At 39.7% G+C, this 24444-nt stretch overlaps 1 long non-coding RNA gene across 1 annotated transcript in view; it reads right to left on the bottom strand.

Moving 5' to 3' along the window:
* LOC130541781 (uncharacterized) overlaps nt 1–24444 on the bottom strand; it is a 91569-nt gene that overhangs the window by 14023 nt on the left and 53102 nt on the right. The window contains exon 2 of the long non-coding RNA XR_008955901.2: nt 49–280. This is a non-coding gene — a long non-coding RNA (uncharacterized LOC130541781). The remainder of the gene's footprint in view (nt 1–48; nt 281–24444) is intronic.

Genomic DNA, 24444 nt, shown 5'->3' with positions numbered 1-24444 from the left:
CTGAAAAGCTTGTTATCACTCAGGTATCTGATCCCATCATAACCCCACCTTGAGCTTCCAATGAGTAGGTCTGAAGTTGGCTCAGAAGCTTGTCTTTGTGATAAGTTCCAGGTGACACCGACGCTGCTGGTCTGGGAACCACGCTTTGAAAACCGCTGGTCTAGGGCTTAAACTTCTGGATTCTAGAAGTCGACTTTCCAAGTTTGAAGTACAACTTTGCCACTTATAGCTGTGTGACTCTGGAAATTTTCTTAACAAATCAGTGCTTCTAACACTTTATCTGTAAAATTGAGAACATAATATTTATTTTATAGAAAAATGAAGGTAAATGAGGTAATCTTTATATAATCCTTCAAATGGTGAACAGGCCATAGGAAGCATTATCTGCTTTTGTTAAACACCTAACAACTAAGCTTTTCCAACAAATATAAAGCACGTATTATTCTTACCCCTAAGCATATTGTGATCATGGATCCCAGAAATCTCAAGAATTGACTTCACAAGCACAGTTCTTATTTTTATAACAACTAAATTGCTATCTACTGATAATAAATTTAGAAATTATAGAAAAAAATAAGTAACAAATGTCACCCCAAATCTCACCAAATAGATGTAAGAATCTATAATTCTATTTATGCCTACATCCATACCTATATCTAAATATATGTTTTAGACTGTATTGCACTATACATATAATTTTGTAGTCTATTTTCTGATCTTTTAGTGATCACATTTTTTATATTGAATATTCTTTACATTATTATTTTTAAATTCTTAAAACATGATTTACAGAAAACCCATTTTGAGACATAAATGGTTTCATTACATCCACACAATAAGCTTATAATTTAGGCAATGTTTTTATTTAATAAAAATATTTTCAAATGCCTTAAGAATTTTCAAGGTCCTTTGCTAGATCTGGGGATACAAAATTGACTAACACTTGGCATGTTAGAACTTAAAGAACGGGCAAGTTAATTGTCCAGTGGAGTCAGGAGGTTTTTTTTTTTTTGCAGAGATCAATGTTGAGGATAAATCAGTAAAATGGGTAGAATGAAACCTATTGGCAAAACACAATTATCATGCAAATTCTCAGTCCTGAAATTGTCTGACGTATTGTAGAAATGTTGAAATATTCAGTAAGACTAATTATCTGAGAAAATTGCAAATGATCATGTTGTTTTTTGTTGTGGTGGTTTATGTCTTTGTTGTCTTTCTTCTCCTTGTGTAACGTGAGGTCCAAAGAATCAAGCAGTATGTCTGTCGTATTCCTTACTGTATCATCAGTGCCCAATAAATATGACATTTTAGCAAAAAATAAGAATATGCTGTAAGGAGCTCTATATGTGTAGGTTAATTTCACCTGTGGAATTCAGCTTAGACTCAGCCATGCTGCAATAACAAACACTTTCCACAGCTCAGGACATTTCAACAACAAAGATGATTTTCTCACTCTTGCTACTTGTCTATCATGGTTTCACCGTGGTTCTGTTCCCTATCGTAGTTATACTGGTTCCTGGGGCTGAAGGAGCAGCCTCTGTCTGCCAGTTGCAACAGCAGAGAGGAAATAGAAACTGATGGAATCACAGAATGACTCCTGACGTTTCTACACAAAAATATCACGTGACTTCTCCTTACATTTCTTTGGCCAAAACAAAGTCACTGGTTAAATCTGGTATCTGAGGCTATATGGTTATCCACAGAGAAGGGCAATTATTAATTCAAATAACATTACAGTTCACTACATTTTCAGTATACAGATGGGTGAACAGAGACTATATGAAATGACATAATTTGCTTGAGGGCCCAAGACTGGCAAATTTTAGAGCTTGGTCTAAATCCAGGCCTTTTGTCTCTGTTGCAAATAATTTTTCCACTAAGGTTCATTGCCTCTATTTGAACTTCTGTCCGTCAATCTTTCTCCAAATCAAAAGAATACTAAATGATGTTGATGGTATTAATAGCATTGCTATATTAAAAATTTTAGTTAGGGTACAAGAAACATTTGGCTTCAGCTGGTATTCAGAGTGGTCTTTATCATCGATTTAATGATATTCCAGAATGATCAAAGTCAGGAATCATCAGGCTTGAGCAATGAGGCTGCAGCAGTTAAGGTTTTCTACTGGATGGCAATGGGTCATCCCAAGACCAAAGTCTCAGGCCAATGAGGAAACCTACAGGAGAAAGACTCCTTTAAGAATCCCAGTTCCCTTTTTCATTTCTTAATCTGGTTCCTCTGGGCATTTCTGCCAAGGCCTATATAACATAGCTTTGGGATCAACTGTCAGTCTTGCAGATTCTAGTTAACTTATCCAAGTCCACCTTTAAAATGGACATAAAATCCCTATTTGCTTAGTGCTGTTGCAACAATTAAATGACATAATTAATGTGAAGCCACTGGGACGATGTAGGCATTTAACAAATACCTCTGCCCTTTCATATTCTTTTATACTTCCTAGATATACTTGACTGAGCTAGAGTGAAGCTAATAATAGTGACAAAAAGCTCTGAGGTAAGGGACAAGAGCCCTCATTCTCATCCTGACTATGCCACTAAGGCACTGCGTGATTGTGGGCAAGCCATATCTACTTTCTTTGCCTGTTTTCAATTTATTGTCTCTCAGTTTCAAATTCACTCTCTAATATGTTCTCAGAGACAATGGGTATGTTCCTTTAAAAATTTCTCCTTTACTGCCAGTGTGATGCTAAACTTTTGCAGTGGAGAGTGTCTGACAGACATTGAGGGACAGAGGGGCTTCTCTTGCGGGTGGTCAGTGGTGAGTATGAGAGCATCTGATAGCACTCTGTAGCAGTCCTGTGCCCTAATACACAGTCCTTTGGTGACCTCCCAGCCCCAGACTGGCCTGATATTCACCTAACCATGCCCTCTTCACTCAGCAACTATACCTTTCAGGCCTTTCATCCCTACTCATACCCCAATTCCCTTGGCTCACCCATCCCACTAGTTTGCCTTCTGTAGCTCAGCTAATACTCACAACAAGTACCCTAGGTTTTCTGTCCACTGTGGCTCCCTCTTCCTCTCCATACCTGCCCACTAGCTCCTTGTCCAGTAACCATGAACATGCACTGGTCTGGGCAACGAAGGTCTTTCTTAGTCATCCAGTGGGATGTAACTGCACCTGCTGCAATGCGGCCTGTAGCCCAGCATTGGAGAGGGTCCTCCTCAAATTATTTTCCCCTTGGTGCTCTCCCTCAACTAGAGAACACCATATTATGGACTTATTTTTTATTCTTATAGTTACTCTTATCGTAGCTTTCTAATTATTTATTTCATCTTCCCTTATTCCAGCCACTACATGGTGTCTGTCTCCTGATTGGTCCCAAGCTGTTATATCTTTGAACTTAAATTATGTTACCTTGAACATGAGCAAATTATATGAAACTTATTCTAAATGCATTCTGATTTCACTCTTCTATGACGTTTTCACCATATTGCAATATATATGAATTTTTATTCAATCTGATAATATATTCAATGTTCAAAATCTGAATTTAGTTTGCTTTTTCAATAAGACAAACAGTAACTAATTTCCCTCCCTGGGAAATACTACAGTGATGTGATTTTTAAAGGAATCTAAAATTTATTGAATAGGGGATATGTAATTGTAAAACATTTTTGTTTTTATTAATAACATGTTTTGTGTTTGAGATCATCCAGAAAAATGAACATCTGGTATTAGTAACTTTGTAACATAAAAATAATCAACAAATTACAACCCACTGTACTGGGCAGATGAGCTCAAAATAAACATGTATTGAATACACACTCTAGACACCAATAAGATTAATCTTCTGCTATATGTTTTCTGATAAAAATCAAACAATACAACATAACCGTATGTTAACAATAAGCAACATTTGGCATCAGTCTTCTCATATTTAAACATACTCATTAATTATATTTGCGTAAATATGTTTTTTATCTCAATTTTACTTTGGACATATTTCAATGACTATAATAGCTTTAGCCTTGTTAGGCTAAAATATTATTTCTAGGTGTGTTTGTAGGCAGTTTTTGGATGACATCAGCAGTTAAATCAGTAGACTGAGTAGGCAGGGCGTGGTGGCTCACATCTGTAATCCCAGCACTTTGGGAGGCCAAGGCAGATGGATCAGGAGGTCAGGAGATCAAGACCATCCTGGCTAACACGGTGAAACCTCATCTCTACTAAACATACAAAAAAATTAGCCAGGCATGGTGGCGGGTGCCTGTAGTCCCAGCTACTCTGGAGGCTGAGGCAGGAGAATGGCGTGAACCTGGGAGGTGGAGCTTGCAGTGAGCCGAGATAGCACCACTGCACTCCAGCCTAGGCTAGAGTGTAAGACTCCATCTCAAAAAAAAAAAAAAGCAAAAAAATCAGTAGACTGAGTAAGGAATAACCACTTCATCGTTGTGGGTAAAAGAATGCACATGGCTAAGCTAGAAAGTACTTGTTGTAGTGTTCAAGATGTTATAACAAAATATACTAAACTGGTTGGCTTATAAATAATGAAATTTTTTTTCTCACCGTTCTGGAGGCTGGGATGTCCAAGATCGAGGCACCATAGATTCAATGTCTGGTGAGGGCTGTCTTTTCACTGTAACCTCACAGGGCAGAGAGAGGCAAGGCAGCCCTCTAAGACCAATTTTATAAGGGCACTGATTCCATTCATGAGAGGTTCACCCTCGTGAGCTAATCACTTCCTAGAAGCCCTACCCAATTCCATTACATTGGTGATTTAGTTTTCAACACAGATATTTTTAAATTCTATCTTTAAAAACTTGCTCTCTCTTGCTACCTATTACTTTCTTCATTCAGCAGGTATTTAATCAATGATGCCTTCATACTGTGTAATCACTTTATTAAATACCAGGACGTACTCAGTATTTTGGCTATTCCGCTTTCCATTGGATTAGGCTGTTGGAGAATGGAAAGGGGGAAGTGATTTTGGGTAATACACAACTTACAGACAATGAAGAGGAAGTTTCACTAAGATGGGCAGGAGGTCTCTAAACCTTGTGGCCCCTGTCAATGGGAAGGCTAGGACTAGGATTTGGCCTTGAATGGACAATGAATATAAGGATGGGAGTTATGGCAAGACTAACTGAATGAATGTAAGCCAAGGTCCATGAAAGAAGGTGAGAACTAGAGTGCTCACTAAGAAACAGAAATCCGAAGTCTTAAAGTAACTGTCTGCATAAACATTAAAGCTTGGGGTAAGAAGCTACAGGGAATTATTTTAAAATGGAATAAGCTTAGTCCATGGAGGGTGGTCCAGGACAGGGACTTCCTTACCTTGAGATGATTTTAGTTTGTATACATAGGCATTTGAGACTGGGGTGTACTCACAGATCTGATATGGAAATGGATAGTGGGTGATATGGTTTGCCAGTGTCCCCACCCAAATCTCATCTTAAATTGTAGCTCACATAATCCCCACATGTTGTGGGAGGGACCCGCTGGGAGGTAATTGAATCATCGGGGCAGGTTTTACCCATGCTGTTCTCATGATAGTGAATAAGTCTCACAAGATCTGATGGTTTTATAAAGAGCAGTTCCCCTGCACACAACTCTCTTGCCTGCCACCATGTAAGACTTGCCTTTGCTCCTCCTTCACCTTCCGCCATGACTGTGAGGCCTTCCCAGCCATGTGGAACTGTGAGTCCATTAAACCTCTTTTTTTTTTTTTTTCCAGAAATTGCCCAGTCTCAGGTATGTTTTTATAGCAGTGTGGGAACAGCAGAGGAGTGGGGAAAAGGCAGTCCAATAGGAAGTCACTGGATTTGATGGTTAATTTTTTGTGTCTACTTGCCTGGGCAAAGGAGTGCTTAGATGGCTGGTAAAACATTATTTCTGGGTGTGTTTGTGAGGTGGTTTTTGAATGACATTAGCAGTTAAATCAGTAGACTTAGTAAGGAAGCTGTACCACACTGTGGTGTGTGGGCAGCAGTCAATATGTTGAGGGTCTGCATAGAACAACAGGGTCAGGAAGGGGTGCATTAACTAGCTCTGAGCAGGCCCCTCCAACTTCTCCTGCCTGTGAACATCAGCACTCCTGGTTCTTTGGCCTTCAGGCTCAGACTGAATTACACCACTGGCTGTACTGGTTCTTCAGCTTGCACATGGCAGATCATGAGACAACTCAGCCTCTATGATCACATAAGCCAATTCCTATAATAAGTAAATAAATAATTTGAAGATATATATATGTCCAGTAGTATACACACATATGTATACTATTGATTGTTTCTCTGTAGAGTCCTGAAAAATACAGGTGACATCTGTATTAGTTTTGTAGGACTTCCACAATGCATCACCAGAAACTGTGGCTAACAACAGCAGCAATTTACTCTTTGACAATTCTGAATGCCAGAATTCTGACATCAAGGTGTCAACAGAGTTGGTGCCTTTTGCAGGCTTTAAGGAAGAATCTGTTCCACATCTCTTTAGATTTTGCTGGCTGCTGGCCACTCACGTTCTTTGGCATGCGGCAGCATAACTCTAATCTCCATCTTTGTTTTCACATGATCTTCCTTCCATTTTCTGCATCTTACAGGGATATTCATCACTGAATTTAGATTTTATTGCCCTAATACAAGGTAATCGCTTATTGAGATCCTAAATTATATCTGCAAAGGCGCTTATTTCAAATAAGGTCAAATCCTGAGGTTCTGCGTAGATATACCTTTTAGGGGCCACAATGCAATTCATTACCACATTCTAAAAGTGTAAAAAATAAACAAGGTTTGAAAGTAAAATAAGTAGAAATACAATCAGGTAATACTTAGGTAGTCTGTCTGAATGTATCCAGGCACCATGAATCCAGATTCCCAGTTAGCATTTAGGGGCAGGATTGAGTCTCTTATGAAGGATTTCAGAAGAGCATATCTGGGCCACAGTACTAGACCAGGAACTGGGACTTGAGTGCAAATAGTTTATCGAACAGGTGACACTACAAAACACCTAAAGGTGAGTGGTAAGGCAGGTATAGGAAGGAAGTCGATACAAGGTGACTTATCAGACAACTAACACTGTGTAATGGGAGCTAACCCTCATGTGTACAGGACATGCAGGGTTAGTCCTGCTGAGAGGTGAGGAAAATGGAGTATTTACATTCCACATTCCATTAGTCTTTGGATGAGAAAGCTGTATATTAATTCGGTAGCACTTTTGGCTTATCACTAAGGTTGGCAAAGTGGGCTCTGACAACTAAAGAAATCCCTTAGGCAAAGAAATGCAGATGCTGTTCCTTGGAAGTAGGGTCCTTGTATACTGAAAAGGTCATGATGAAAGGGCATGAGCAGGGCACCAGCAGCATCTGCTATGTGAATGCTTAACACATTTGCAATAATTATTAGCTAATATTTTTATCTGTTGTTAATAAAGTGCAAAGGATAAGGTTAGGCGGGAAATATTAGAAAGAAAATACATTTGTAAATTGCATCAAACATATTAGAAACTCAATAAATATTTCTTCCTTCCATTCTTCCCTTTTCTAATTTACATTATACTTATTTGCTTACATGACAGTTTTTCCCAGTAGCTTAAGAACTCCTGGGGGATGAAATCCAGAAGCCTGAAGAACACTATTTCACAGTAGGTACTGAGAATACTTTAGCACCTTTCTGCCCATCCTCTCTCCCCAGCTTAAAGCAAAATAATATGTGTAAAATGGGTGCCAAAGAAGGCCAGGGAATTAATACTATGGTGATGGAAATCCAATGGCTTTCTTGTTAAATGTCCATTATTCAAGCCTGTGGACATCTTCTTGGGAGGCTCTGAAAACAGTTTTATATCCATTTGAGCCTCTCATGGATGAAGATTCCTAGGGTGAGGTCCAGCCAGCAACTACCTCATTAATGTATCCAACAGCACATGCAAATATCTGTAGCTTCAGTGTGTGTAACTCCAGAGGGAATTTCTACTACTGGGATGAGCTGTTTTGAAGGCAACAATCTTTCTAGTGTCATTAGGGTAAATGAGGTGGTAATGGAACTGCAGATTATAGCAACTTCAATAATTTAGTTCACACTCTTCCATCAGGGTAGCTTTTACAAACAGCCAGCATCTTTAATTGAAATGTAAATGAATGATAAATTATGAAAAATGTATTATAAAAAGTAAAACATGGCCCAAATAAAAGATCAGAAATGAAAGGTTTTATGAAGTTGAGAAAATGAGTCTGAAATGTTAATTGCTTGGCAGGGAATAGTTCTCACCACCATCGCGAGGGCGGGAGTGAACTGAGGAAAGTCCTTTTCCCCAACAGTCTGTGGAATTTGCCAATGCCCTTTTGTTCTCTACGCTGAAACAAGTGGAGTGTGTGAACAGAGCTCTGACAACTTCCCCTCCTGGAGATCCAATCTGAGGAAAAGGAAAGGAAGTGGAATAAAAGAAAAGGATAGTGCTGGGAAAGCTGGGATGGGTAATGTTAAGGCTACTAGGACGTGGTGCCCCCATCTTTTTTTTTTTTATAGATGGAGTCTCACTCTGTCTCTCTGTGACCTAGGCTGGAGTACAGTGGCACCATCTCGGCTCACTGCAACCTCTGACTCCAGGGTTCAACCACTTATTCTCCCTGCCTCAGCCTCCTTAGTAGCTGGAATTACAGGCACCCACCACCACGCCCAGCTAATTTTTGTATTTTTTAGTAGGGACAGGGTTTCACCATCTTGGCCAAGCTGGCCTTGAACTCTTGACCTCTCAGGTAATCTGCCCACCTCGGCCTCCCAAAGTGCTGGGATTACAGATGTGAGCTACTGCACCCAGCCCCCTGCCTTTTAAAAATCAGTACTGTGGATGACCAAAAATAGCCATCTATTTAAAAACTACATAGAACATTAGCCAGTGCACATGTGAAAATCTTGTTGACCCGTGTTATTCCCTTTATCATAGAAGATAGGCATTGCCTTCATCCAAACCTGAGTTAGAAAGAAGTTCATGATCTTTAAAAGATAAAATATCATAGGTGCCTCCCAATTCCACCCCATTCCTTTACACGATGAGGGTGTCCACATAAGGAAAGGGAGCTGGGATCTATTAATATGTTAGATAGGGAGTCATTTCATTTTTCTCAGTATCCCATGTTTTTCAACTATGTTATTAGGGACAACACTGTGCTTTGAAAAGGGAGTGCATTAACTTCCTATGACTACTACAGCAGAACAAATTACTACAGACTTAGTGGCTGAACATGGCAAAAATGTATCACCTTAAAATCCTGGGTATCCAAAATCAGCCTGAGTGGGTATATTAAACCATTTTCACAGTGTTATAAAGAATACCTGAGACTGGGTAGTTTGTAAAGAAAAGAGGTTTAATTGACTCACAGTCCTGAATGGTTGGGGAGGCCTCAGAAAATTTACAGTCATGGCGGAAGGCAAAGGGGAAGTGTTTTAGTCCACTTTCATGCTGCTATGAAGAAATATCCAAGACTGCATAATTTATAAAGAAAAGAGATTTAATTGACTCACAGTTCTGCATGGCTTGGGAGGCCTCAGGAAACTTATAATCATGGAAGAAGGCACCTCTTCACAGGGTGGCAGGAGAGAGAATGAATTCCCAGCAAAGGAGGAAGCCCCTTATATAACCATTACATCTCGTGAGAACTTACTCACTATCGTGAGAATAGCATGGGGAAAACCGCCCCATGATTCAGTTACCTCCCACAGGGTCCCTCCCACCACACATGGGGATTATGGGAACTACAATTTTTTTTTTTTTTAAGAAGGAGTCCCACTCTGTTGCCCCGGTTGTAGTGCAGTGGCACTATCTTGGCTCACTGCAACCTCCACCTCCCAGGTTCAAGCGATTCTTCTGCCCTAGCCTCCCGAGTAGCTGGGATTACAGGTATGCACCACCATGCCCAGCTAATTTTTGTATTTTTAGTAGAGATGGTGTTCCACCATGATTGCCAGGCTGTTCTCAAACTCCTGACCTCAGGTGATCCACCCACTTCAGCCTCCCAAAGTGCTGGGATTACAGGTGTGAGCCACCACACCCAGTGGGAACTATAATTCAAGATTAGATTTGGGTGGGGCCACAACCAAACCATACCAGGAAGCAAGGAATGTCTTACAGGGCAGCAGGAGAGAGAGAAGGAGAAGGGGAAAGTGCCACTTTTAAACTGTCAGATCTCCTGAGAACTCATTATCAAGAGAACAGCATGGGAAAACTGCCCCCATGATCCAGTCACCTCCCACAAGATCCCTCTGTTGACACGTGGGGGTTACAGTTTGAGATAAGATTTGGGTGGGGACACAAAGCCAAACCCTATCAGTGTGCTAAAGTCAAGGTGTTTACAGGGCTGGTTTGTTCTAGAGGCTCTTAGTGAAGAATCTGTTTCCTCGGCTTTTTCACCTTCTAGAGACTCCCTGTATTGTTGCTCCGTCCTTGAGTCACTCTGAATTACTTCCATTCTTATGCCTCTTACTCTTACGCTGACCCTCCTGCCTCTGTCTTCGAAGGACACTTATGATTACACTGTGGTCACTAGGACAATCAGGATTATATCTACTCTCAAGATCCTTAACTTAGTCACGTCTGCAAAGTCTCTTTTTTTTTCTTTTTTTTTTTTTTAACCATATATGCTGACACATTCTCAGGTTCCAGAAATTAGGACATAGACATCATTGGGGGCCCTTATTCAGCCTGTCATAGAAATTTATTTAAATATTCATTTATCAGAGGGACTGACTTATAGGGAGATGCTTGAGTATTTGTGTTTATTTAAAACATTTGCCTGAGGCAGAGTAAAACAAAAGGGAAGGCAATTCTGCAAATAAATAAACGCTCTGACTTTTTTATTTAGGGAAACTTCTGCTGACATAGTGGATGAGGAACAGATTGTAAAGTTTTTGCTTGTCTGAATAATTTAGCCTCCCAATTATCAATACCAAACATCTGCAAGTTTATCGACACTTTATGTCAAAAAGTAGAAGGCTAAATCAGAATGGATCCTACCTTCAAAAAGTATGGTTTCAAGAGAAATCAGAGATTAAATAAATGCCTTCAGCATCGCGTGGCAAACACTAATTAGAGACAGATCTGTGGAAAGGAGAGTAGAAACAAAAAGAAGGGCTTGGTTAACTGTATCTTCACATGGGAAGGGTTGGTGAAGAGGCAGAGTCATAGAGAAATGGATATTTCATCTTGGTGGAAATATAAGTTTACAAGCCAGCAATAAAGGGGAAGAGTGTCAAAAACTATACACTATCTAGTCCACAAACTTCTTTGTAACATTTTGAAGGACACACATTGCAATCTGTCACATCTGTGCATCTCACCTGAGTAAGAAACTGATGATAGTCAGTGATAGTCATTAAACAAAGTGTCCAGTCATGGTCTGGTCTGGATTCTTTGGTGAGTTTGATGTTGCTTTTTATTCTACATGGTCTGCACAGAGATACCCACTCTTGCTTCACAGCCTTTTATTACTAAGTGCAGAAATAAACACTGAAATTATAATTGACATGATTTGAGGCTGGTCAATTGATTTCTGCTGAAGTTCCTGCCAGCAGACAGGATGCTCTGTGATAATAAAAATATAATTTTGGAGGCAGATGATTTTTGTCTGAGGGTGGATTTTGTTACTGAATGACCATATGATTTTGTACAAATTGCCTCACCTCTCTGCATCTATGATTTCCTAGTTGTGAAATGAAATTGTTTTAAGAGAACATAATTACTTCAATGGAAACACTGATTTTTCACAGACAGCAAACATCAAAGCACCAGCTAATATTGGTTAATTATTATTATTGTTATAGTAAGTGTCTGCTTTGGAAACAAAGTAAAACAAAGACCGTGAACAACACTAGAGACTGCAGATATTGTCATATTACTTCCAGAAATGAGGTACAATAATTTAAATAGTGAGCTTGGGGATATCTTTTCCTGTGGAGAAACAAGTAGGGCTGATAGTCAGAGGCCAAAATTAAATGATGTTTCTAGAGTCTGGTGTTTTTGAGGGATTTGGGAGTCCTGGCAAAAACAAACATTCTTGAGGTCATGAATTATGGCTATGGCGTGTGTGTGTGTGTGTGTGTGTGTGTGTTTGCATGAAAGTGGAGGGAGAAGAGATGGGTTGGAGAGTAAATCTTTATTTCTACAGAACATGGGCAGGTCTTAGGACCTCTGGGTCAGTGCTACTTTGGCAACTGTGCTCAACTGTGGTGTGCTGTATGACGGTTGGCCTATTGGTGTGGGCCATGGATGTAAAATGTCCTAAATAGAATGCTCTAAAAATGAGCAAAAATATGGTTGGATCAGAAACCAAATGGATGACCAAACCACTAACATGGAAGATCACACTGATATTTAGGATATAAGCAAAGACTTAGATAGACAGGAGAAGATGAAATGTGACTCTTTTACGAGGACATCTGTTTCATCAGAATGGAGTCACAGCCACAGGAGAAGAGCAGATTAGAGAGGAGGTCACAGCTTCTCTCCACCTATGACTTGACTGCCATAAATCAGCTTATTCCAATAGCCACCTGCAAACACCAGTCTTATGTGTGTTTCCATGCAACAGCACAACAGCAGCATCTAGCAAGGCCACAATAAATAGCAGTCCCAGTTATTCCTCATACCTACTAAATTTCCAACAAGGACAATTCCAAATATGAGATGTTCTCATCGTTGTTCTTGTTGTTGTTCTCAGGTAATCTTCAGAGTAGAGATCACTGGCATTCCTTCACCCCAGTGAGAAATCAACCCTCCTTCCTGACTCAGGTTATAATTTTGACCCTTCCCACCTTCTGTTTTCTTTAGATATTTCCGGACATATAATTAATTTCACAAGCTCTATTGCTAAGTGTTTACAATGTCAACCATTGTTCAACAACCATGTTTACTGGGACATACTCTGTGCCAGGTACTGTATGCAATACTAGGGCTGTAGAAAGAATAAAACCGTATTTTTAATCATCCATTTCTGTAATAGCAATGAACAGTATTTCCAACAGGGAAGAAGAGAGTGATTCTCACACAGTAAGGAAGCTGACATGGTCACAGATTTTCTTTCACAGTAGTTCAATGCTTATTTCTCTCAGTGAATTCATACCTTTGCATATTTTTCCAAGGGTTAATCATGACATAGAGTTTCTTAAAGAAGCTAGAAGAAATTAGACTGCATCAGATTGACTTGGACACATTCTATTTTCTCTACCATGGACCTGCTAAGTTTTCTAGCCATGGACAGACAAAGCCTAACATCCATGTCAGGACAGAGTCACTTACTGGCCTCAGTAAATGCTGAAACGAAAACCTCCTTATCTAAAAGGGCTAGTTGCTGGTTGCAAGAGATAAACATGGAGCCAGAAAAAAGAAGAACTGATCTTATTTCTATTTCATTAACAGAGACCTAGAAAAGCCAGCTATTTTGTCTATGTCACATACCATTTCTTGTCTGTTCAGGATAATAATGCAAGTCTTTCAGCTTCACCCATTCAGAAATGATGACCATAAGTAATAATTCTGCAGTGGAATTCTTACAAGCAACTCTTAGCGTACACAATCACGAAATAGGCTATCAGTTTTGGTGAACATAAGCAAACAGCTTAGCTCTTAATTTGATGGTTAATTTTAGGTGTCAACTTGGCTGGCCATGGAGTGCCCAGATTAAGCATTACTTCTGAGTGTGCCTGTGAGGGTGTTTCAAGATTAGATGAACATTCAAATCAGTGAAATCAATAAAGTAGATTGACTTTTTCAGTGTGGCGGGCATCTAATTTGTTGAGGGTCTGAATGGAATGAAAGGCAGTGGAAGGGAAATTTCAACCCATTTTTGCTTCCTACCTGGCTGCTTGAGTTGAGACATCTCATGTCATCTTCTCCTGTCATCAGACTTGGATTTATACCTTTAGATTCCCTGGTTTCCAGGGCTTTTGAAAAGATGTGGACTAAATGATACTGCCAACTTTCCTGGCTTTCCAGTTTACAGACAGTAGATTGTGGTACTTCTCAAGCCTCCATATAATCACATCAGCCAATCCACATAATCTGTCTATCTTTCTTTCTGTCCCTTACCATATCAATGGGTAGATAGATAGATAGATAGAAAGATAGATAGATGAATAGATAGATAGATAGATAGATAGATAGATAGATAGATAGATAGATAGTTCTATCTATCTAGGCAGAGAATACTAACAAGATCTATAGATAGATAGATGGATAGATAGATAGATCTATTAGATATCTATCTATCTATTGATCTATTGATCTATCAATCTATCTTTCTTTCTATCTATTTCTCTGATGAACCCTGGTGAATACAATGGGCAGTCAGGATTTTTTGTAAAGGAAAGATGAATCGCTTGCTTAATTGAATTTTCCATTCAGTCAAAACCATCAGTTCATTAAAAGAGCCTAAACCACACAAACAAGAAAGAATAAGATATTCTCCTTGGATAATCATCAAAGGAACCACAAATGTTTTGCCTGATATAGTTTTGTTTTAAAATAGTTTTCCTTGCTTTGTTTGGCAGTGAGACTTCTGTTTTTTAAAAAAAATCTTATGAAGCTTCTACATTCCTTCACCCTTACCTCAAGTTTTTGCATATTTCTTTTGCTTTTATTTTTCATTTTGGTGTATCAGAAATAGGAAGCAGTAATGATGTACTAGGTAAGTCTCAGGAAAAATAAACGAAGAGACAAATCAACAAAAAAACAAATAAGCCTACTCTTGCTCTTGGAAGAATTATTGTGATAATTAGTCATCATGCCTGTTCAAATGGCTTCCTTCCATCTGGACTGATATGGTTTGGCTCTGTGTCACCACACACATCTCATCTTGTGGCTTTCATAATTCCCATGTGTTGTGGAAGGGACCCGGTGTGAGATAATTGAATCATGGGGGTGGGTCTTTCCTATGCTCTTCTGGTGATAGTGAATAAGTCTCATGAGATTTGATGATTTTAAAAATGAGAGTTTCCCTGCACGAGTTCTCTCTTTTTGCCTGCTGCTATCCATGCAAGACATGACTTGTTCCTCCTTGCCTTCTGCCATGATTGTGAGGCCTCTGCAGCCACATGGAACTATAAGTTTATTCAATCTCTTTCTTTTGTAAATTACCCAGTCTCAGGTATGCTTTTATCAGCGGTGTGAAAATGGACTAATATAGTAAATTGTTATCAATAGAGTGGGGCGCTGTTGAAAAGATACCCAAAAATGTGGAAGCAACTTTGGAACTGGGTAACAGGCAGACATTGGAATGGTTTGGAGGGCTTAGAACAAGACAGGAAAATGTGGGAAAGTTTGGAACTTCCTAGAGATTTGTTGAATGACTTTGACCAAAATGCTGATAATGATATAAACAATGAAATCCTGGCTGAGGTAATTTTGGATGGAAATGAGGAACTTGTTGGGAACAAAAGTAACTGTTGTTATGTTTGAGCAAAGAAACTGGCTGCATTTCTCCCCTGCCCTAGAGATTTATGGAACTTTAAACTTGAGAGAGATGATTTAGGGTATCCGGCAGAAGAAGTTTCTAAGCAGCAAAGAATTCAAGATGTGACTTGGGTGGTGTTAAAGGCAATCCAGTTTATAAGCGAAGCACAGCATAAAAGTTCTGAAAATTTGCACCCTGACAATATGATAGAAAAGAAAATACCATTTTCTGAGGAGAAATTGAAGCAGGCTGTAGAAATTTGCATAAATAATGAGGAGCTAAATGTTAATCCCCAAGACAATGGGGAAAATGTCTTCAGGCATGTCAGAAGTCTTCACGGCAGCACCTCCCATCACAGGCTTGGAGGCCTAGGAGGAAAACATGGTTTCATGGGCCAGACCCAGGGTCCCTGTGCTGTGTGCAGCCTAGGGATTTGGTGCCCTGCATCCGTCCCAGCCACTCTAGCTGTGGTTGAAAGGGGACAAGGTACAGCTTGGGCTGTTGCTTCAGAGGGAGGAAGCCCACGAAGCCTGGGAAGCTTCCACATGGTGTTGAGCCTGTGGGTGCACAGAAGTCAAGAACTGAGGTTTGGGATTCTCCACCTAGATTTCAGAGAATGTATGGAAATGCCTGGATGTCCAGGCAGAAGTGTGCTGCAGGGGCGGGGTCCTCATGGAGAGCCTCTGTTAGGGCAGTGAAGAAAGGAGTGGGGTCAGAGCCCCCACACAGAGTCCCTACTGGGGCACTGGCTAGTGGAGCTGTGAGAAAAGGGCCACCATCCTCCAGACCCCAGAATGGTAGATCCACTGACAACTTGCACCATGTGCCTGGAAAAGCCGCAGACATGCAAACAGCCAGGAGGGGGCTATACTCTGCTAAACCACAGGGGTGAAGCTGCCCAAAATCATGGGAACCCACCTCTTGCATCAGTGTGACCTCTATGTGAGACATGGAGTCAAAGGAGATCATTTTGGAGTTTTAAGATTCTACTTCCCCACTGGATTTTGGATTTGCATGGGGCCTCTAGCCCCTTTGTTTAGGCCAATTTTTCCCATTTGGAATAGCTGTATTTACCCAATGCCTGTACTCCCATGGTATTTAGGAAGTAACTCACTTGCTTTTGATTTTACAGGCTCATAGGCAGAGGGGACTTGTCTCAGATGAGAGTTTGGATTGTGGACTTTTGAGTTAATGCTGAAATGAGTTAAGACTTTGGGGGACTATTGGAAAGGCATGATTGGCTTTGAAATGTGAATACATGAGATTTGGGAGGGGCCAAGGGCAGAATGATATGGTTTGGCTGTGTCCCCCCCGAAATCTCATCTTTTAGCTCCCATAATTCCCATGTGTTGTGGAAGGGACCCAGTGGGAGATAATTGAATCATGGGGGTGGTTCTTTTTCATGTTGTTCTCCTGATAGTGAATAAGTCTTATGAGATCTGATGGTTTTAAAAAGTGAGAGTTTCCCTGCACAAGTTGTCTCTCTTTGCCTCTTGCCATCCATGTAAGACAATACTTGCTCCTCCTTGCTTTTTGCCATGATTGTGAGGCACCTGCAGCCAGATGGAACTGTAAGTCTATTAAACCTCTTTCTTTTGTAAATTGCCCAGTCTCGGGTATGTTTTTATCAGCAGCGTGAAAATGGACTAATACATGGACCCAGCTCCTTAGCATGGTGAAAGAGAGATTAATAATCTGCTGCCAGTTGGATTTTATTTTTACTTTGTATACAGCTCTTCTTCACATAAAACCTGCCATGAAGACATGCTAATTCTTTTTTACTGCGTCTAGGTGGTCTACAAATATTTTGTCTGGGAAATTTCTGCTCATGTTTTTGGAATACTTTGTGAAAGTCTTGTTAGAGATTATTTTTAAAATATATACATTTTTTGTTTAAGAAGATATGAATCACATACCATGAATTTATTATTTTAGGGTGAAAAATCAAGTGGATTTTAGCATATTCTCAAACTTGTGCAACCATCACCACTATCTAACTTCAGAATATTTTTATCTTCTCAAACACACACACACACACACACACACACACACACACACACACACACGCCCTTTACTCCTTAGCAGTCATTTTCAATTCCCTCCTCTGGAAATTAACAATCTTCCTTCAGTCCCTATGAATTTTTCTATTCTGAACATTTTATAGAAATGGAATAAAACAAATATGACCTGTGTGTCTACGTTCTTTCACTTAGCATAATGTTTTCAAGGTTCATCTATATTGTGTCAGTACTTTATTCATATTTATGGGTAAATAATATTATATTGCTTAGATATACCATATTTTGCTTATCAGTTTATTAACTGATAGATACTTGGATTGTTTCCAGTTTCAGGCTTTTATGAATAATGGTGCTATGAATATTCCTGTATATGTTTTTATGTAGAAATATATTTTTAATTCTTCTGGGAAAATAGGAATAGACTTTCTCAGTCATGTGATAACTCTATTTAACTTTTTGAGGAATAGTGGTCTCTTTCAATGGCCAGTCAGGTTCATCAAGGCTCATAATTAGGCTGAAAATGATTTTGTGGAGGCTTCAGTTTGAAGAACTAGAATCTAAACACAACTCATCGATATGGAGTTTGTTGGTGGTTCTCTTTCATGGCCTTATCCTTGTCCAGAAAGACCAAATTCTTTGGATATTTTTATAGCAATGAGGACAGCAAATCCATGGAACAATTGCTGACACCTTGCCACAGATGAAACTTAAAGCAATGTTCCTCAACCTTAGGTTATCAAGCCATGAATTCCTAAGTCCTATATAAATATTTGTAATTATTTTATTCTATTTTTATTGATAAGCTTGATATAAAGAATTTTTCTACCATTGAGATGACCACTTTTGATGGAAGGACTGCCATATTATTTGAGAAACCATTCAGCTTATGAGAGTGATGCAACCAAGGAGAATTGTTTTAATTGCCATTGTCTAATGAGATTAAATATATATGTGACTTAAGGAGAATATGACACAATACATAAATACATGTTTTTAAAGTGGTGGGAAACTTGTTCACCCTGCAGAGTACAGGCAGGGCAGACTCACAAGAGCTTGTTTCTCAAAAATATATTCACATGACAAAGAAGAGTTTTTCTTCAACAAAACAGCATCACCTATCCCATTGCTTTGTGTTATTTCTTAGTGTTGTATCAGTTTATACTTTTGTTTATATCTAATTGATAAATCTGTTTTGGCTGCAGGAATGCAAAATAGCTCGAAGCATAAAGAATGTATTTAAATGTTTTGTTTGAAAATAATTAAAATACAAAAAGTCACAATATTTTCTACTTTAAAAGAAGCCCGTGATTTCTTAAGTTTGATCAACTATTATATATATTGTTACAGACATAGAATACTTGTTTGTGTTAAAAATGATAAATTACTTTGAGGAAAAAAGAGAGGTTGATATTGTCACTTTTGTATACATCAATTGTTAAGGGGACTAAATATTCACAGTATGAAAAGTGAAGATTCATCAGTTGACAATACTAGGGATTTCCAATGTGTGTCCTAAAGGGAATGAGTAGGTTATATACATGACTGAAGTTAGATGGATTTACTTCTTTAGTGATTGAAGACATAACTGTGTAATTCAATGGTAAGTTCACTTGACATGAAGTATCAACAGTAGTGGTACCATGATGAGTGGAATGTGCTGTGGTGAGTGAGGGGTACATAGCTTATCTTAAGAAGGCAGCTGATGAATAAACAACCTCCCAACATGTTTAAATGGAAATGTTGGCTCATGTTCCCAGATTTCCTACAATATTTCAGTGGAAGCCAACAAATCCAGATTTTTTTTTCTATAAGATATTTTGATTAAAAAAGTCAATCAAGAAAACATTTTTTTTGAGCTAAGAAAGACAAATTTATACAAATAATATCTTGGAGAGCCAGGTAAGCGAGACTTAATGAAATAAGTAGAGACAGGGTTTCACCATGTTGGTCAGGCTGGTCTCAAACTTCTGACCTCGTGATCCGCCCACCTCGGTCTCCCAAAGTGCTGGAATTACAGGCGTGAGCCACCACGCCCGGCCTAAGTGTACTTATTTTAAAGTACACTTTAAATTCACACACACATACACATTCCAGTTGCTCTTATGTGTGTGTGTGTCTGTACTTTTTGGACCTGGAATGGGGGTTCTCCTCGTTTGCCATGCTTTCTCTTTCTCATGGTGTTGCAGTTCCACAGCTTGACCTGCTGCATTGCACAATTCTACCTTTTACATCAGAGGGTTTGTGTTTTGGTGTACCTTGGGAGTTGCTGTTGTCAATATGCTATCCAGGAACAATTCAAACGAAGTTACTGTTTATAGGGTTGCTTTTAATTAGCCAATAAGACACACAAAAAAGTGTCATTCAAGCTGTTGGGTGAAATGATTTCAGGTCAAGTTCACTGATGGGAATATCCTGTTTGGCTTCTTTTTCTTCACAGACTCCTGGGGTCCTTCCCCACAGTGAGTATCCAGCCTCTCCTTTCTGAGAGCTACAGGGCTTCACTGTCCATCAACACTCAATCCCAGGAGTTTCCTCTACTGTTAACCTGCACACATTTTTCTTCTTGTTTTTGAGAAGTGCCGAGACCACCTCGGTTGGGGAGACCCTAACCCAGCAGCACTAGAGGAATTAAAGAAAACATACACAGAAATATAGAGGTGTGAAGTGGGAAATCAGGGGTCTCACAGCCTTCAGAGCTGAGAGCCCCGAACAGAGATTTACCCACATATTTATTAACAGCAAACCAGTCATTAGCATTGTTTCTATAGATATTAAGTTAACTAAAAGTATCCCTTATGGGAAATGAAGGGATGGGCTGAATTAAAGGAATAGGTTGGGCTAGTTAACTGCAGCAATAGCATGTTCTTAAGGCACAGATCACTCATGCTATTGTTTGTGGCTTAAGAATGCCTTCAAGCGGTTTTCCGCCCAGGGCAGGCCAGGTGTTCCTTGCCCTCATTCCTGTAAACCCACAATCTTCCAGCGTGGGCGTTATGGCCATCATGAACATGTCACAGTGCTGCAGAGATTCTATGGCCAGTTTTGGGGCCAGTTTATGGCCAGATTTTGGGGTCCTGCTCCCAACAGAGAAGTACTACATGTCTTTAACTAAAGAGAAAAACAATGACAGAATGTTGCATTGAAATGCAGGGAAGAGGATTATGAATTCTGTCTGTCATCTTGAATATAAGACTGCATTCCATTTTTATTGCTTCATGTTGAGACCTCTTGCCTCTACCAGATCTCTCCAACTTAGCGTTTTTTCTGGATTTCAAAGTTAAATGCAGCAATTTTCTTACTTCCTACCTTTGAGTCATGTGCAAATTACTTTATGTTTCAAAATCTCCATCTACACTTTTGGATACCAGGGACAAATAATACTGTGTATTGTTGTCAGAATGTTTATAAAGTATGTGAAAGGCCAATTAATATTAAATGTTGATAAATGCTGTTTATAATCAGCATGTGATTATTCACTGTGTGCAAAAAAGAGTTAAATGAGACCCATTGGTTATGGTTATGTGCTTTGCAATTAACATGCTATGGTTTAAATCCTAGCTCCACCACTACCTGTGATTTTAGAATACTACTCAAGTGCTTTAATGCCCTAGTTTCTTCATGTTTAAAATGGAGACAAATGAAATTTTACATGTAAAGCCCATGACCTGTGGAGTAAGCCCTCAAAAACAAAAACAAAAGACTATCATTTTAGTTTTAATTTTTGCCTTTACTAATTATGACACCTCAACCAAACTACCTCTAAGATAGGGAAACACATCTATATCCCGCAGGTATATTGCAAAGATGGCATAGAATTCTATCAATTTGGAGGAGCTTTGTTAGCTAGATAGTTCAATTCCTGTGTCAGGGAAGGTTTTATGGATTGACTGGTGTCCCTGAAAGAAATATATGTTGGTCCTAATCTCCAGTACCTCAGGATGTGACCTTATTTGAAGATAAGGTCTTTACAGAGGTGTCAAGTTAAAATAAGGTCATGAAGGCCTACCTTATTCCACTGCCTGTTGTTCTCATAAAATGGGAGAATTGGAACACAGAGACAAACATTACAGAGGGAAGACCATATGCGGAGACAAGGCGAAGAGGACCATGTGGTGATGGAGTTAGGATGGAAGTGATGCAATTACAAGCCAAGGTGCTCTTGGAGCTCCTGCAAGCAAGAGAAGGGCCTGGAACATATTCCTCACTAGCACCTTCAGAGGAAGCCTGGCATTGCTAAGACCATGATTTCAGACGGCTAGCCTCCAGAACTGTGAGATTAGATATTCACATTGTTCTCTGTCACCTGGTACTTTTTAATACCTGGTACTTTTTAAGCCCTAGGAACTTAATACAGATGGTTACGATCATAACTATCATTATTAAAAGTAGGTGGTTCTTGAATCTGTGACATGTTCCCACACAATACTCTCCCTGAATGCTTACTCAGGTCTCTCTTCCATAGGCCTAGAATGTTCTCCCACTCTCTACGTATCTTTAACCTACTTTTAGGCTTAGCACGATGTTACACCATGGTTCTAGAGTGTTCTTTCTGGCTGATCTTCTCACAGATGTGATTAGATGCTTCCCCATACTCCTGATTCTTAGCTCTGAGCTCGCTGCCCTGTGAGTTTTGACACCTGTGTCTCTTCCACACACTGTAGTGTGAGATCACTGAGAGCAGAGCTGTCTCATTGATCTGTTTCATCTCATGGGGGAATAAAGAGAAAGCAGTGAGTAGACATTTTTTGGGGCTTAAATCCATGTTACCACTTTATATTCCCAGAGTATGCCAAATGAAAGCTTGCTATTCTTGGAATGGAAGGACATACTAATCAATCTATATGTCAAATGCCATAGCTCTCCTGAAGCTATGTACGTAGTTTCAGGGCACATGTGCTAATTAAATACATTCATATAATTTGTAAAGATCAAATCAGTGTGCTTGGGATATCTATTGTCTTAAATATCTATCTTTTTAATGCTAAAACCATACAAATTCTTCTCTACCATTTTGAAATACAATAGATTATTGTAAATATAGTCACCCTACTTATCTAGCTAATACTAGGTCTTATTTCTTCTATCAGGCTGTATATTTGTACCCATTAATCAAATTCTTTTAAATGCCCCCATGCTTCCCAGCCTCTGGGCTTTGTGGTTGTTTTGTTTCATTGATTTATTTTTTAAAGGAAATAGCTATTTAGACTTGGGCTTGATATAGAGGGTAGTATCCAGAGAGTGCACACTGGTGGGTCACCTGTTGTTAAAATGCGGAAATATTTCTGAACGGCCTCCAGCCCCTCAACTGATTCCCCTGACTCCTCCCAGAATCCTTGTTCCTTCCCATGATCTCTCTACAAGTACTAAGTTGGGACCAGCTGCAGGTCTCCTCCTGATCTAAGGCCAGAGTCTCTGTGTGGCCTGGGCTCATACGCAGCTGGTTGTGGACTATGTTGAATATAAGCCCTGTCTTTGTTTTTGTTTCTCTGCTATCCTCAAGGTGTATCAGTTCCCTTTTCTTTTTTAGAAATGGAAAAACAAGAGCTTTCTGTTACTTTCTGTGGTTGTTTCAAGCCAATGGATGGGTTGCCCAGTGGGTGGATGCCCCTCCCTGGCTAGGCTAGAGATTTATTATAGCCAAGCACTCCTTCCTCAGAGGGAGGGAGCATATTTGACAGAATGACCCGTTTCAGGTCAAGATCACACCGACTCTCCAGACCCAGCAGGTCTCATTTGTCTCTGAGCAGGATGTCACTCCTGACAGACAGGCACATGCAGCTATTTGTATAGGAGTGGGCATTACTGGCCTCGCCCTTCTGTCTAGCATTCCCATCAGCCTGCTCTCTGCTGCTTTTTCTTTCTTTCTTTCTTTTTTTTTTTTTTTTTTTTTTTTTTGAGTTTATTTCCCAAAGCCTCACCTCTCAGACAGAGGCATTCCCAGATCCCAGAGCCCAAATTCCAGTTCAGGGCAGATGCATTGGGAAAGTAAAAGCCAGCACTTAAGAGTTGAGATGAGGAGAGTGAGCCCTAATTAAGTTCATGTTTTTTTCCTCATTTCTCTAAACAGAAAAATCAATAAGGGCTCTATGGAACCATTAATAGAGATTAAATGCCTAGAAACAGGCTTTACTTCATTTGGAGGCTGAGGCTGTTTTGGTATTAATTGTATACTCCTTCTGTAGCCCTCATCACTCCATTCCAAAGGCCTGGGCCATGCACTGTTGAAGCCCCTGTTCTTACTGGCATTATTGAGTACGGTAAGAATCATGACGCACACAACCCCTTCCCTGAAATTCTGTCCTTCTTGTGTAATCCTCTTTGCTCTGTCCTCTCTGTGTTGTCTTTTCACGGGTTATTTCCTCTGCATGAATCTAGTTAGATTTGCATTCAAACTAGTTCTTCTGTCTTACAAATTTAGCCTTTGCATTTGCAGTCTCCTCTGCCTATTCCTCCTTTTTTTTTCTTTTCTTTTCTTTTTTTTTTTTTTTCCGAGATAGAGTCTTGCTCTGTTGTCCAGGCTGGAGTGTAGTGGCGCAATCTCAGCTCACTGCAAGCTCTGCCTCCCGGGTTCACCCCATTCTCCTGCCTCAGCCTCCAGAGTATCTGGGACTACAGGTGCCTGCCACCATGCCCAGCTAACTTGTTGTATTTTTAGTAGAGACGGGGTGTCACCATGTTAGCCAGGATGGTCTCAATCTCCTGACCTCGTGATCCACCCACCTCAGCCTCCCAAAGTGCTGGGATTACAGGCATGAGTTTTTTTTTTTATGTTGTTGTTTTTACAGAATTACTTTGCTACTCAAAGGTTATCACTTTTGAAAAGTCTTTCTCTTCACCGCTCATCACCCTGCATCTCCTTAAGTGGCAACACATTATTGTTCATCCTCCATCTACCCCACTTCATAAAGCAAAATGTTTGCACACTTCAGTGTTTCTCCAGTACCTGAAAGAGTGCCTGAGACCTAGTAATTGCTCAGAGGTCTTTATTAAATAAGTGGTGTTGATTTCTTGGAAAGAGAAACTCTTCC

This window comes from Pan paniscus, chromosome 7 (genome assembly GCF_029289425.2).
Source record: "Pan paniscus chromosome 7, NHGRI_mPanPan1-v2.0_pri, whole genome shotgun sequence".
Lineage (NCBI taxonomy): Eukaryota > Metazoa > Chordata > Mammalia > Primates > Hominidae > Pan > Pan paniscus.
Note: the sequence above shows the minus strand (reverse complement) of the source record. Positions and strands in the feature narration are given on the sequence as shown.